Here is a 16,530-nt window from a genome sequence, read left to right as displayed (position 1 = left end):
CACCTGGAGTTTGTGGCTCTTCATCTTTTGATTCCTCCTCTGCTATAGAGTTTGACTCTTCCTCCTTAAGCTCAAACTCTATCTTCTCAGGTTCCTTTGGTTGGACTTCATGTTTAATAACATCTTTTACCTCTCTGAACACCACATATCGGCTGTACACAACCTTCCGTGTGACTAGGTTCCAAAGCTTATAACCCTTTAAACCATCCTTATACCCAATAAAGATGCACATTTCAGATTTACTATCCAACTTGGTTCGTTTCTCCTTTGGAACATGTACATATGCATCACATCCAAATACCCTCAGATGTGAAAGAGAGGGTTTCTTACCAGTCCATACCTCTTGTGGAGTCTTATCCTCCAACGCTGATGCAGGTGACCTGTTGACCAGGTAACATGCAGTATCCACTGCCTCTACCCAGAATTCCTATCCTAACCTGGCACCACTGAGCATGCTTCTTGCCCTTTCCATCAACAGCTTATTCATTCTTTCTACAACTCCATTTTGCTGAGGTGTATATGGAGTAGTCTTCTATCGTGCTATACCACACTTCTTACAAAATTCTTCAAATTCCTTGCTGCAAAACTCTCCACCATTATCTATTCTCAGCACCTTTATCTTCTTCTCTGTCTGATTTTCCATGAGAGCCTTAAATTCTTTAAATGTGTCAAAGGCTTCAGATTTCTTCTTAAGGAAATATATCCATGTATTCCTTGAGAATTCATCTATAAATGATACATAGTACACAGACTTACTTAGTGATGGAACCTTCACAGGTCTGAACACATCACTGTGCACAAGTTCTAATATTTGTTTCGCCCTCTTACTACTAGAGGGGAAACTCACCCGATTCTGCTTCCCATATACACAATTTTCACAGAAATCGAAATCCAGAGAGCTATTAGTCATACCTTCTACCATACCTTTACCATGAAGTATTTGAAGGCCCTTCTCTCCAATATGTCCAAGCCTTTGATGCCACGACATGGTCTTCTCTCCAAAGACCACTAGATTTTCTTCTCCACTTTCAGGAACCACAGAACTGTTGCACCCATCAATAATAGTGCTACCTTGCAGCTTGTAGAGAGTTCCAATTCGAACTCCCCCCATCAATACCAGTGCTCCCCGAACCATTTTGCAGGTATCCTTCTCGAACACTATTTTTACACCTGCATCATCCAGCTTGCTTACAGAAATTAGATTTCTAGCCAATGCAAGAATATGCAGAACACCCGGAAGTGTTCTAACCCTTCCACCTTGCAACTTCAACTTTACTTTTCCACGACCAGTAATTCTAGCCTTCCTATCATCCCTTAAGAAGACATCACCACCATCGTATTTCTCATACTCGCAGAACCACTCTCTATGGGGAGTGAAGTGAAAGGATGCACTCGAGTCAATCAACCATGCCTTATGATCTACATGTGTACTTGAAGAAGCAAAGTACACATCCCCACCTTCATCTGAGGTGGTTTTCGCCTTTGCAGAAAGAGCATCATCAGATCCCTTTCGTTTATCAAGAGATTTAGATTTACAATCCCTTTTGTAGTGCCCTTCCTTTCCACATTTCTAGCACACCACCTTTACAGGTTTTCTTAGAGATTTAGATCTCCCTCTAAATTTAGATCTCCCACTCGATGACTTATTTTTTTTTATTTTTTTTTTTCTGTTCTGGGACCATCCTCGTACAAACAAGGCATCACCATTCTGGCTCTCCATATTTTTCCATCTCATCTCCTCCGTCAGCAAGGATGAGACTATTTCATTAAACTGCAAGGTAGTTGCATTGTTACCTATTGCAATAACCAGACTATCCCATGAATCTGGTAGAGAACACAACAAATTGATGCACTTATCTTCATTTGAAATTTTCATATCAACATATGCTAACTAACTTACCACAGTATTAAATGCGTTTAGATGTTCTGTCATAGAGTCTCCATCTTTCATCCTTAGGTTATACAACTTTTTCCGCAGGAACAATTTATTCATCAGAGACTTAGATTGGTACAAAGTCCCTAACTTGTCCCACAAAGCCTTTGCCGTAGCTTCCCTTGATACATTCAACAATACTAAATCTGAGACACACAGCCGTATTGTGCTTTTTGCCTTTTGATCCAACTTCTTCCATTCTTCATCAGACGCTCCCGTTGGTTTAGTACCCGGATCTACTGCGATCCACTGATCCTTATCCACCAACAGATCCTTCATCTTGAGTTTCCACAACTCAAAACTCTGACCATTAAATTTCTTGATCTCTATCTTTCCACTGCTTTCCATCTTCTTTCACCACCAGAATCGATCTCGCAGATCTCCCACTGAACAGGGTCTACCATAGGCCCGAGCAAAACCCCTCAGCAACAAAGGCGTCCCCTTGAAGCCAAAACAACTTCGATACCAAATGTAGGTTTTAATCCCATACAAAAATTACCTGCATACGAATTCTAAAACACAGAAAAATAAACAATGTGAGAGCATAACACATAAAACACATATACATAGAGATTTTCCCACTAGATCCCAAAACCGGGACTACCAGCTTGATTTTTCATTATGTTCCTTTCAATGTTATAATACATATTTATACATGCCGAAGCATCCAATACCATGGACCGAAAACCATCACGTCTAAAAAACATGTGCGAAAATCATGCACAAAACCATAGGTGGGTTCGCCCATACTAACATAGGGTACAAAACCAAAATTTCCCGGGGTACTGTCCCGGACCCCATAAAGTAGGGTTACAGGTATGCCTCAAACCCCCTATGAACCCCCCCCCCCCCCCCCTAACACAATCGGCACAATGAAGGGGGGCTCCGCCACCCCTTTAACCCCCTGGTTAACTACGTGGGCTAGTCGTGGAAAGAATATAACACAACCCAACAATATTGAGGAAGTGTTGTACAAGGATTTCTTCCATATTGTTGTGAGAGACAAGCTCTATCCCTTGAGAATCTTTAAGCTTGGTGATTATGTTGTGTGCCCTGTGAGCCATGGTGGACTTATGAAAAAAATTTGTATTCCTTTCTCCCTCCCTAATCCACTGTATCCTTGATTTTTGCCGCTAGAAAATTTCCTCTTGCAAGCATCACTCTTCCCATTCTTCCTGTAAAGAGTCAGTAAGCTTTTGCCGCTCCTCGGTATAGCCCTCTGTGATGTTTATCTGGTTGATCTCTTTGAGCTTCTTCTCAACTTCTCTTTTGGCTTTGAAGATATCCCCAAATTCCTTTTTATTCCATTCTTTAAGTTTGGATTTGATGTATTTGAGTCTCTGATTGAGCATGAACATTTTAGTTCCTTGAATGTTCAAATCCTCTCTCCACCATCTTTCAATATTACTGGTGAATTCAAGATGAGATAGCCATGCATTTTCAAACCTGAAAGGTCTGTTTCTTGGTGTTCCCATAAAGGTGGCTTCCAACTGTACAGGCCAGTGATCCAATCCTCCGAAGGGCAGAATAGAAGCTATAATAGCTGGGCCTGTGAGAAGGACATACTCTGAGATAATAAATTTATCCAGTTTGGAGGCAACTTGAAAATCCCCTCCCCTCTTGTTGTTCTAGGTGAAGGTTCCATTTATTGTTTCAGTGTCCACTAGCTCCATGTTCATTATAAAATTCTAGAAGGCAAAGGAATCTCTTCCTAACTGTCTAATGCCCCCTTTTTTCTCTGAGAGGGATCTTATCATATTGAAGTCTCCTGCGACAATCCGGGGCATATTGGGGTGTCTTGCTCTGAGATCCTCCAGGGAGATGAGAAGCTTGAGTTTGTTTACTTGTTTTTGTGGTCCATAAACATTTGTGATCATGTATACTTCCTTGTCACCTATAGGTTGACAAGCCACAGAAAGATAGTTTCTGGATGCTTCAGCATCCAGGGTCCCAAATGTTTGTGGATACCACATTGTGAGAATCCCCCCGCTGAGTTGTATGCCTTATCCTCTAGATACTCATATTTGATTAGCCACTTCTTGTGAATTTCTCTAATCTTTTCCATAGAACATTTTGTCTCCTAAATAAAAATCATGTCTGGTTTTTCTTCTTTGATTCTATTGCTGAGAGTCCTTTGTTTCCTTTTATTTCCTATGCCTCTAATATTCCAGGTTGTGAGCTTCATTAAGAAACGTTAGTAAAGGAGTAACTGGTAAGATTTTTCATCTTACCTGAGTTAATCAGTAGTTTCCCACATTCGTTGAGCAACTCATTCTGTCTTTTCCTTCCTCTTTTCTTTCCTGATTTCTTTGAAGATTGTGCCTGTCCATTTTCCATCATTACAACCCCACTATGCTCTTTATTTTCATGATTTCTTTTTACCCCAGCTCCCTTCACTTGTGATCTCCATAGAAAGAGCTGTTGTACCCTATCATAATCTTATTTTGGCAGGGAGTCCACTCCTATGGTCATCCCTTGTTCCAGAAATTTTTCTAGATCCAAATTTTCCTTATCCAAAATCTCCTGTAGTTCATAGTCCTCCATTCCCACTTCACTTGGAGTCATCTCCTGGACCCCACTTATCTCCATACAACTTGGTGGCTCATCCTTTTGCTGGTTGTCTACCATGATGCCCTCCTGTTGAGGGCCCCGAAATCGGGTCGACAACAAGGGGGATACCCACCCGGTCCGGAACCTGGTTGGCGGCTCCTTGCCCGTTTGGAGTAGCGGGTCCGACTGGGGATAACGGGACCAGTTTCCCGATGTAAGGGGTGTGCGTGTGTGTAAGTTTTGATTTATGCTGTTTCTAGAGAAATTTTGAGAACTAATTTTAATCTAACTCATTATTTGACTATAAGCTGCTAAAATCAGAATAAAAATAACATATATAACCTACGCTAACCCGGGATATATCCTTTCCATCATGCGATCTAAAAAGATTTCATATAATAACTGGTAATGAAGATTATTCAGCTACTATAAGAATATAAACCATTTGAGATAAATCATTCTGCATAAGAAGTTAAACAGGACGATTGTGGAATGCATATCACATGATAAATCATTTATATGTCAAACATAAACAGATGATTCCACCGTACCAAAGTGCCAAATGGTAACCATAAATCTATACATTAACATGCAAATAATATCAGCTGTATATCACTTTAAGCAAATCAGTAGAAATTCGTCAAGAGATAAAAGTACCATTTATGATTCATTTCTACTCACAACTTCAAGCAATAATGATCTACTTCTACTTACTTAAAACGCCTACTAAGAGTACAAAAATGCAACATCAGTAGCAGACATTAAAATGCAAATATAAATAAATCCGATCCTTCCATTCATCAAACCCTCCTTTGAGGTGCAGAACTGCATGTTCTGAGGACAAGTTCTTGACAAATTTATGGACCCTTCTCCAATGCAATGAGAAGGGTTGAAATACTACTACCTAATCTTAATAACAGTATGTTTACAAAATTGAGGATACGGTTCTCAAATGACTGCCCTTTTTCTAATTTAGTCAAAAAGGAAAAAACAACATTCTAAACGGAATTACTTCTGAATCTGGTCTCTAAAATTGCAGCTGTCAAGCATAGGCTTGAGAAGAGTAGGCTGGCTGATTTCTGTGCTTAGCTAGGCTGCGAAAACAGCATCCATAAGAGCTGGCGCTACCTTCTCGGCTGCGTTCATGATGCATCTTACTGTCATGCATTGGCTGTGTGGCTTAACTAAGAAAGTCCAGTAACTTTCCCAATTTAGTCTAGCCAATGCCTGGATTGTTTTCCCGTTTGCCTGCATTCTCTGTCTCCATTCTGCCTCCAGTTGCGACGTGCTCGGTAGGTACCCCAGGGTGCTTTCTGAAATCAAATTAGCCCTATGTAAATTTTCATTTACACTGTCAATAAGGATGCTCGCTTGTGTCGCTGCTGCTTGCTCCGCCTGTGTAATTTGTTCGTCCCATTTGTTAAAGAGCAGCTCCTTATGATTTTCATTAATCTTGGGTGCTCCTGCTCTTTTCCCTTCCTCGTCATTTTGCCAAGTTAGGTATTTTGTTACTCTTTTGTTGGCCTGGTCATAGTCGTTCCGCAATTCCACCACCTGGCTGGTGATTTTGTCGCTTAATTCACAAAAATGCCTCCACTGTGATATTCTACGTACCATATCTTCCTGTTGGTGTGACAGTTGGTCGTTCAAGCTGATGGACTCTGAAATGAACTCTGACAGCTTGGGTTCATCTTTATGCATTTCTTGCACCGTCTGCAGCTGCTTTTCTTTTTCTTCGAGGCTTCTTTGATAGCTCACCTGCATCTGGCGAAAGTCTTCTTGTAGTTTTTCGAGCTGTCTGGAGGCTTCAGTGTTCGCATTGGCTTGCTGCAACTGTTGTTGTAGCAGTTGTATTTGATTTTCATGTTCTTTCAGAAGTTGCTGGACTTCAGAGGCCTTGTCGATGGTTGCAGAAGCATATGCTCCTGCAAAATGAGACAGTTTTGTGAGATTCTCGGTTGGATTACTATTTGGGTCTTTCCACAAAACATCTAGACGTTCAGCATCTTGAGATAGTACATTCTCAAGTTTTCTCTTCTTTCTTTGTCTCCTTACAACTGCTTTGTGCTGGGGGCTGTAGAATACGTCCAGTGGAGGAATTTCTTCTACGCTGAGTAGAAGTTCTGAGGATGGAGCGATAGGGAGATGCTCTGTTTCTGCGGCACTACTGACCACAGTTGAGACGACCTCTTGCACCACCTGTGTATTGCTCACAGGTGTCTTTGGGATTTGACCTTCAAGATTAATTAACTCATTGAAGGTGTCCCATTCTTTATCCAACTCTACTGTGACAGGAGGGGGAAGCTCTCTCGGTGGTGAAGTGATAACTTGCGGCTGAGACATCGTGCTTGACTGAGCTGTGTCTTTGATTGTTTCTTCATTCTGTTCTTTGTTATGCACAGACTCTTCAGGATGTTCAGATATTTCTTTTGCAGCGTTGGACTTAGATCTGGAAGCACTGGAGTTTCCGCTGAGGCTGATACTCGGAGTCGGTTCTCTAGTAGCTACCCACAGTCCTTCCAGTGGAATACTAGCCAGTCTCCTTTCTCTGAACAACGTGAATTTCCGAAAGTCCTCTGGAGACAATCTTGACTGAGCTTCTTGCAAAACTTCTTTGAGCGAGTCCTTGTTTAGGAAGAGATAGTCAAACAGATCTTTCTTCCCAAAGAATACCCTTATCTTGACATTGGTTGTAAATTCCTGGGCCACTTTATGCGGGTCGAATGGTCTCGATGAGAACTTAAATAGTTGGAGACACGTCACATTCTCCACCTCATCAAAAGTGTGTCCCACATCGAACAAAGAGAAGACCCCACAAGTGACGGGGAATGGAGGCCAAATGGCCTTCTTTTTGTCCTTTAGTTCCTTGGTTAGGCCGCCTTCAGAACAAGTTTGATAAGCTATTTCCCGGGCCAACAATTTATCAGGAACATACAAAGGTAGGACATGTGGAGGTACATTGCTTCCAAAAACTCGAATATAGGTAAACCATTCTTCCCCAAACCATCTTGCGATGGGGAGGATATCAACCTGGGCCTCGGGAGAGCACCTTGGGGTGTCCTTATTATATATCATTCTATGGATGGGCAATATAAGCCCATGGCAGATCTGGTAAAAATGAGGGGCAAACTGGGAATCCCATAAGACTTTATGATAGACATGAATGGGCAATGGGTCTTGGGTAGTCCATTTCCAACCCATAGTAGGGAATTTCGAAACAAGACAGACAGAGTCCATTATATAGGCAGACAGATAGAAAGGAGGATAGGTCCTTTGGGAGAAGGATCTCTTAGAACGGTAGTGAAGAACCGCCGTGTATAGAGTGTTAGAAAGGATTTTGGCCCAATCCACTATTTCAGAACTAGTCGTGGAATCAATTAACGGTAGCCATTCAGATGAAAAATTATTGATATCAGGCCTACCGAATAGCCTACAGAGCATGGCGGTAGCAAAACAATATGGAGAGGTAAGGGAACCAGTGCTATACATACCATTCTTATCTTTTTTCAATGGCTCATCTCTTCTCGACCATTCCTTAGTGGTGTCTGATAGGTCTGGATTCTCCACTACGAGCTTCCTGACAAACTCCGCATTATAGGTCGCTTGTGGTTCAGGAAGATGATACATGAGCTTCAGGTCTGAGGCAGCAAACGATCCCACGAGCCCATATCCCTGGACTTTGAACTATCTATGATGTAACTCTGCATCATCTAAAATCAATTTGATCATGTCTGTATACGGTAGAATCTTCGGCCTTGCCGCTATTCTATGGAGGAAAGAACACGCCAGGTCTTCTAGGGATGCCTCTGAAGGATGTGATGCACCCGCGACAACAGCAGTTACCTTGACTATTCTAGGGTTCTCTTCTTCTAACAGCCTATACATGCCTTCCCATGTTGAGATACCTGCATCTTTATTGCATGCAGTATCTATGTACAGGGGCGCCATCTCTTTGGTCTTCTCTCTTGTTTTTGAGCTTTGAGCTTTGTTCTTCTTCCCCATTTTGCTTAGCGTTTCTATCTGATTTTGCCTTCACACTTTGCTCCTGCAGGTTATGAGTAAAATGGAAAGATTGATCAGAAAGGTGATGGGAGAGTTTTAAATGCAAGAGATAAATCAGATACGCCACCTTACGTGAAGCAAATCCGCATTAAGGCACGCGTCTTTATTCCACTTAATAACTGACAACTGATTTATTACTATCATTAAAAGCGCATAATTCCAAGTCATGTCATAGTAAGTAGCTTTTCTTTGGGTGGCGCACCCGAGGGATTCGTACTAAGGTGATTTTATGATCTGCCAACGTACCCTTGCATGTCGCGTGATCGCAAACAGTATTGATCGCAATATCGCAGATCGCCATATCGCAGATCGCCATAACTCAATGCTTGTTAATCTTCGCCTACCTCATTTATGCGACATGCGATCGCGCGATCGCAATATCGCAGATCGGCGGGTTTGTAAGCTTTTTTTTATGGGTACAAACATGTTGCGATGTGATGTTGTTATTAACACTGAGGTGGTGCGCATATTGGTCTTTTAGAAGGGAAATGAAGGTGTTTCTCATTCTTTTTTGTGATGCAACCTTAAAGATTTTCATGAACACAGGTTTAGGCTTAAGTAATTCAAGAAACCTTTTTCTAAGTGTATGTTTGTACTTTAGAATGAAATCTTTGCTTTTCGAGAAATTAACTAAGGGTCCCCATTCATTCTAGCATCGTGGCTGATACTAGATTGAAAATAAAAAGGGGGGGGGTTGTTGCTGGCCACAACAATTGGCGATTCACTTGGGAGAACCAGTTATCTCTGTTCTTTTTTCTATTGACTTCTTCAGACTTCCTAAAAAATTTTCTCAGAAATTTTGAACTTTATTATAAAAGATAAAAACAAATGATACTTCAAAGCATTAATGACGTTTTGTTTCAGCCCCATTCTATTTCAATTATTTGCATTCCCATATAGTTTTCGAATTCAGGTCAGTCATTACTTGGTCTTTTAAAAATAAAAATAAAGTGATCTCTATGTATCAATCCTTTTTAAAGAATGCTCCTTTGTCGCAGGTAGAGCCACTGCTGCCAGCAGGCATCCATAGCCTTGACAGGGTTACCTATTATCCAGGAATGATCCTTTATCCTGCTTAAGGTTATTTGCAACTCTTTCAGAAAAATCCCCTTCTTGATGCTTTTTCATTTTTTATTCTCTAAAGAAAAATGTCTTGGTCTGGTGGCCAAATTATGACAGAGTCATTCACTTGATTTACACTTTTGCTGAACAAGCTGGCTCGTGATGAGACCCCTTGTCTCTTGATTGCAACAATCCTGAGTCATTGCCCTGTTTTGGTAGACAGTTTTGGCAAAGTCAGCAAGTTATAATATCTATGATTATGATAAGTCGGCTCGTGATGAGACCTCTTATTCTTTGAGATATAGCATCATTTTAGGTCGTTCTTCTGAATGTCGCGTTTTTCTTCAGCAGGGAGGAAATCAAATTCTCTTTCCTTAAGAAAGTTCTGGTCGACAATGATAGGGCTGCTTTTGATAGTGGCTGTTTCCACAGAGAATCTTTATTTTAATATTGATACCTCTCATTGCACTGACCTAAAACGATTTCCATACTGAGATAGCTTTTTTAGTTTTTTGGAGCTGAAACTATCATCATTTCTGGGTTAAAGTTCTATTGATAATAAAGATCAAATTCTCAAAAGACTTGCTGTTAATAGGAGCCGAAGTTTCAAAATCTTTAACAGAGACGAGGCTTCTTTAGTAAATGTCAAATACTGTTTAGTCAGAACAAACTTTATTTGAGAGAGGTAAACATTCTCTAGGGTTACGTAGAGAATATAACTAACTTTGCCTATCAATTATTGAAAGCAAAACTACTAACCTAGCTAAACTACTCCTACTCCTATTCTAACTATATACAGGAAATAACTAGGTAAAATGATATTTCCAATGGAACCAACAATTCATTATTATCCCTAGCCATATGGATTTCCCAAGCATTGGTAAAAAGAATCGAATCTCTCTTGGATTGAATTTGTTGGCTAGGGAATAAGAACTTACAAACTCAATTGGAATTCTGTCTGATTTTATTTTCTCATGAGAGGTCTTTTCTAACTGAGTACCTATTGGATCATAAAAATCGGGATGGATTTCTTTTGTGATTTGGTGATCTTTCAATAGGAGGGATAACAAGTCAAATTGTGAAATGGGTTTTTTGGTTTCGATGGCTTGTAACCCATTGCTTGTTGTCGTTGAGTTTTTAGCGATTTCGTTTGAAATGAAAGTTCTTATATGTAAATCGTTGAAATCTAATCTATCAATAATTTGAAAATTAAAAAAGAGATTCGATTATGTACAACATGAACGTGAGTGAGAAAGAAAAGATTGGGTATCTACATAAATTGTGGTATCGCACAACTGGGAGTTATTTGTGACTTTTTGCTTTTCACAAGAACTGACCAAGTTTTGTGAATCAGGAACTGAGTTATGATTGCAAACAGGGATGAAGCTTTCCTCTTGATATGAATCATAGATTGGAGTATCGTCTTGGATAGTAAAATTACTCAAATGAGCTTCTGCTTTGAGGTGAGGGTCAGCTGGTATAATTCCTGATCTAAGATGTTATTTATCATCTGACCCTAGTTGAGTTACTTGTGATAACTCATCATCATCATGATCGGCAAAGCAACTATCACAAAAGACCTTACAGTGTCCCCTAGGTTCCTCTTTTTCATTATATGTTTTCAGACGAGGGAGGTGAGGCAGCTCTCGTTTAATATGGGTCAAAGGCTGTGTTAAAGTGGTCTCTTTATTTTGAAGGCCCAATGATGGTTCGTTCGAATAACCCTCTGTTTCCATTGAAATATGCTTAATATTATGAGGGGAATTATCGTCATCACTAAAAACATTGGGGTAAAGAGAAAAATGTAAATCTGGAACAACGCATCTAATAGAATCAACTAAATCTCGTTCATCAGATTCATTATAAGCATCGGGTTTTAGATCATACCTTTTTGTGCCGATACTTTTCGAGAGAGAAACAGTAGGTGGATCTAACCTTGGCATCATCATTTGTTGGTTTGAAATGATATTGTCTGAATCGATGTCGAAGTCATCTTCTGGTGCTAAGGTATTCTCCCTTTCGGTACTTTCGCCTTTGTTTTCTGGTGTCAGAGCATGCAATACTCCTAGGCTGAATTCTGTTTGATCAGGTATAGGAGGTAGGAAATACTCATCATAGTTTGAAGATTCTTCATCTGTGAGCTCATTCTCGAGGTCATATTGTAGACACTTAAGATGAAATCGCATATTGAAATCCCTTACGGGTTCGTCTTCTTTCCGCAGATAGTCGATTTCATCATATACCTGGTCGTATTCATAGCAATCAAATTCCAAGATGAAAATCCTAACGAATTGGTCCCAGCTGCGAACTGATGCAACTGGGAGGCTTCTGCACCATCTTCTAGCTTTCGCTATAAATGTAAGAGTAAAAATCCTGCACAAAACGCCTTCGTCAATTTTTTGAATATCAGAACTCAAAACTCTTTGAATGAATTGCAGGGCGTGATGAAATGCAAAAGAATTATTCTTACCATTGAATTTTACCTGAGACAATAGCCTTACCACATCTGGTGGAGTGTTGGAAGAGGCAGGAACATGGATGCAACTCCAAATAGGAATTTTGTGAGTAGCCATCCTGTTTCGAGATTTATAATTAAAAACATTCCAATCAGACAATGTGCTCAGGCCCTCCTTCTAGCGCCAAATATGTTGAGGGCCCCGAAATCGGGTCGACAACAAGGGGGATACCCACCCGGTCCGGAACCTGGTTGGCGGCTCCTTGCCCGTTTGGAGTAGCGGGTCCGACTGGGGATAACGGGACCAGTTTCCCGATGTAAGGGGTGTGCGTGTGTGTAAGTTTTGATTTATGCTGTTTCTAGAGAACTTTTGAGAACTAATTTTAATCTAACTCATTATTTGACTATAAGCTGCTAAAATCAGAATAAAAATAACATATATAACCTACGCTAACCCGGGATATATCCTTTCCATCATGCGATCTAAAAAGATTTCATATAATAACTGGTAATGAAGATTATTCAGCTACTATAAGAATATAAACCATTTGAGATAAACCATTCTGCATAAGAAGTTAAACAGGACGGTTGTGGACTGCATATCACATGATAAATCATTTATATGTCAAACATAAACAGATGATTCCACCGTACAAAAGTGCCAAATGGTAACCATAAATCTATACATTAACATGCAAATAATATCAGCTGTATATCACTTTAAGCAAATCAACAGAAATTCGTCAAGAGATAAAAGTACCATTTATGATTCATTTCTACTCACAACTTCAAGCAATAATGATCTACTTCTACTTACTTAAAACGCCTACTAAGAGTACAAAAATGCAACATCAGTAGCAGACATTAAAATGCAAATATAAATAAATCCGATCCTTCCATTCATCAAACCCTCCTATGAGGTGCAGAAGTGCATGTTATGAGGACAAGTTCTTGACAAATTTATGGACCCTTCTCCAATGCAATGAGAAGGGTTGAAATACTACTACCTAATCTTAATAATAGTATGTTTACAAAATTGAGGATACGGTTCTCAAATGATCGCCCTTTTTCTAATTTAGTCAAAAAGGAAAAAACAACATTCTAAACGGAATTACTTCTGAATCTGGTCTCTAAAATTGCAGCTGTCAAGCATAGGCTTGAGAAGAGTAGGCTGGCTGATTTCTGTGCTTAGCTGGGCTGCGAAAACAGCATCCATAAGAGCTGGCGCTACCTTCTCGGCTGCGTTTATGATGCATCTTACTGTCATGCATTGGCTGTGTGGCTTAACTAAGAAAGTCCAGTAACTTTCCCAATTTAGTCTAGCCAATGCCTGGATTGGTTTCCCGTTTGCCTGCGTTCTCTGTCTCCATTCTGCCTCCAGTTGCGACGTGCTCGGTAGGTACCCCGGGGTGCTTTCTGAAATCAAATTAGCCCTATGTAAATTTTCATTTACACTATCAATAAGGATGCTCGCTTGTGTCGCTGCTGTCTCTGCTGCTTGCTCCGCCTGTGTAATTTGTTCGTCCCATTTGTTAAAGAGCAGCTCCTTATGATTTTCATTAATCTTGGGTGCTCCTGCTCTTTTCCCTTCCTCTTCATTTTGCCAAGTTAGGTATTCTGTTACTCTTTTGTTGGCCTGGTCATAGTCGTTCCGCAATTCAACCACCTGGCTGGTGATTTTGTCGCTTAATTCACAAAAATGCCTCCACTGTGATATTCTACGTACCATATCTTCCTGTTGGTGTGATAGTTGGTCGTTCAAGCTGATGGACTCTGAAATGAACTCTGACAGCTTGGGTTCATCTTTATGCATTTCTTCCACCGTCTGCAGCTGCTTTTCTTTTTCTTCGAGGCTTCTTTGATAGCTCACCTGCATCGGGAGAAAGTCTTCTTGTAGTTTTTCGAGCTGTCTGGAGGCTTTAGTGTTCGCATTGGCTTGCTGCAACTGTTGTTGTAGCAGTTGTATTTGATTTTCATGTTCTTTCAGAAGTTGCTGGACTTCAGAGGCCTTGTCGATGGTTGCAGAAGCATATGCTCCTGCAATCTGAGACAGTTTTGTGAGATTCTCGGTTGGATTACTATTTGGGTCTTTCCACAAAACATCTAGATGTTCAGCATCTTGAGATAGTACATTCTCAAGTTTTCTCTTCTTTCTTTGTCTCCTTACAACTGCTTTGTGCTGGGGGCTGTAGAATACGTCCAGTGGAGGAATTTCTTCTACGCTGAGTAGAAGTTCTGAGGATGGAGCGATAGGGAGATGCTCTGTTTCTGCGGCACTACTGACCACAGTTGAGACGACCTCTTGCACCACCTGTGTATTGCTCACTGGTGTCTTTGGGATTTGACCTTCAAGATTAATTAACTCATTGAAGGTGTCCCATTCTTTATCCAACTCTACTGTGACAGGAGGTGTTTCAATGACAGGAGGGGGAACCTCTCTCGGTGGCGAAGTGATAACTTGCGGCTGAGACATCGTGCTTGATTGAGCTGTGTCTTTGATTGTTTCTTCGTTCTGTTCTTTGTTATAAACAGACTCTTCAGGATGTTCAGATATTTCTTTTGCAGCGTTGGACTTAGATCTGGAAGCGCTGGAGTTTCCGCTGAGGCTGATGCTCGGAGTCGGTTCTCTAGTAGCTACCCGCAGTCCTTCCAGTGGAATACTAGCCAGTCTCCTTTCTCTGAACAACGTGAATTTCCGAAAGTCCTCTGGAGACAATCTTGACTGAGCTTCTTGCAAAACTTCTTTGAGCGAGTGCTTGTTCAGGAAGAGATCGTCAAATAGATCTTTCTTCCCAAAGAATACCCTTATCTTGACATTGGTTGTAAATTCCTGGGCCACTTTATGCGGGTCGAATGGTCTCGATGAGAACTTAAATAGTTGGAGACACGTCACATTCTCCACCTCATCAAAAGCATGTCCCACATCGAATAAAGAGAAGACCCCACAAGTGACGGGGAATGGAGGCCAAATGGCCTTCTTTTTGTCCTTTAGTTCCTTGGTTAGGCCGCCTTCAGAACAAGTTTGATAAGCTATTTTCCGGGCCAACAATTTATTAGGAACATACAAAGGTAGGACATGTGGAGGTACATTGCTTCCAAAAACTCGAATATAGGTAAACCATTCTTCCCCAAACCATCTTGCGATGGGGAGGATATCAACCTGGGCCTCGGGAGAGCACCTTGGGGGGTCCTTATTATATATCATTCTATGGATGGGCAATATAAGCCATGGCAGATCTGGTAAAAATGAGGGGCAAACTGGGAATCCCATAAGACTTTATGATAGACATGAATGGGCAATGGGTCTTGGGTAGTCCATTTCCAACCCATAGTAGGGAATTTCGAAACAAGACAGACAGAGTCCATTATATAGGCAGACAGATAGAAAGGAGGATAGGTCCTTTGGGAGAAGGATCTCTTAGAACGGTAGTGGAGAACCGCCGTGTATAGAGTGTCAGAAAGGATTTTGGCCCAATCCACTATTTCAGAACTAGTCGCGGAATCAATTAACGGTAGCCATTCAGATGAGAACTTATTGATATCAGGCCTACCGAATAGCCTTCAGAGCATGGCGGCAGCAAAACAATATGGAGAGGTAAGGGAACTAGTGCTATACATACCATTCTTATCTATTTTCAACGGCTCATCTCTTCTCGACCATTCCTTAGTGGTGTCTGATAGGTCCAGATTCTCCACTACGAACTTCCTGACAAACTCCGCATTATAGGTCGCTTTTGGTTCAGGAAGATGATACATGAGCTTCAGGTCTGAGGCAGCAAACGATCCCACGAGCCCATGTCCCTGGACTTTGAACTGTCTATGATGTAACTCTGCATCATCTAAAATCCATTTGATCATGTCTGTATACGGTAGAATCTTCGGCCTTGCCGCTATTCTATGGAGGAAAGAACACGCCAGGTCTTCCAGGGATGCCTCTGAAGGATGTGATGCACCCGCGACAACAACAGTTACCTTGACTATTCTAGGGTTCTCTTCTTCTAACAGCCTATACATGCCTTCCCATGTTGAGATACCTACATCTTTATTGCATGCAGTATCTGTGTACAGGGGCGCCATCTCTTTGGTCTTCTCTCTTGTTTCTGAGCTTTGAGCTTTGTTCTTCTTCCCCATTTCGCTTAGCGTTTCTATCTAATTTTGCCTTCACACTTTGCTCCTGCAGGTTATGAGTAAAATGGAAAGATTGATCAGAAAGGTGATGGGAGAGTTTTAAATGCAAGAGATAAATCAGATACGCCACCTTACGTGAAGCAAATCCGCATTAAGGCACGCGTCTTTATTCCACTTAATAACTGACAACTGATTTATTACTATCATTAAAAGCGCATAATTCCAAGTCAGGTTATAGCAAGTGGCTTTTATTTGGGTGGCGCGCCCGAGGGATCCGTATTAAGGTGCTTTTATGATCTGCCAATGTACCCTTGCATGTCGCGCGATCGCAAACAGTATT

The sequence above is a fragment of the Pinus tabuliformis genome, chromosome 7, assembly GCF_031772625.1.
Source record: "Pinus tabuliformis cultivar Carrire ecotype Pingquan chromosome 7, CPIR1, whole genome shotgun sequence".
NCBI lineage: Eukaryota > Viridiplantae > Streptophyta > Pinopsida > Pinales > Pinaceae > Pinus > Pinus tabuliformis.
Note: the sequence above shows the minus strand (reverse complement) of the source record.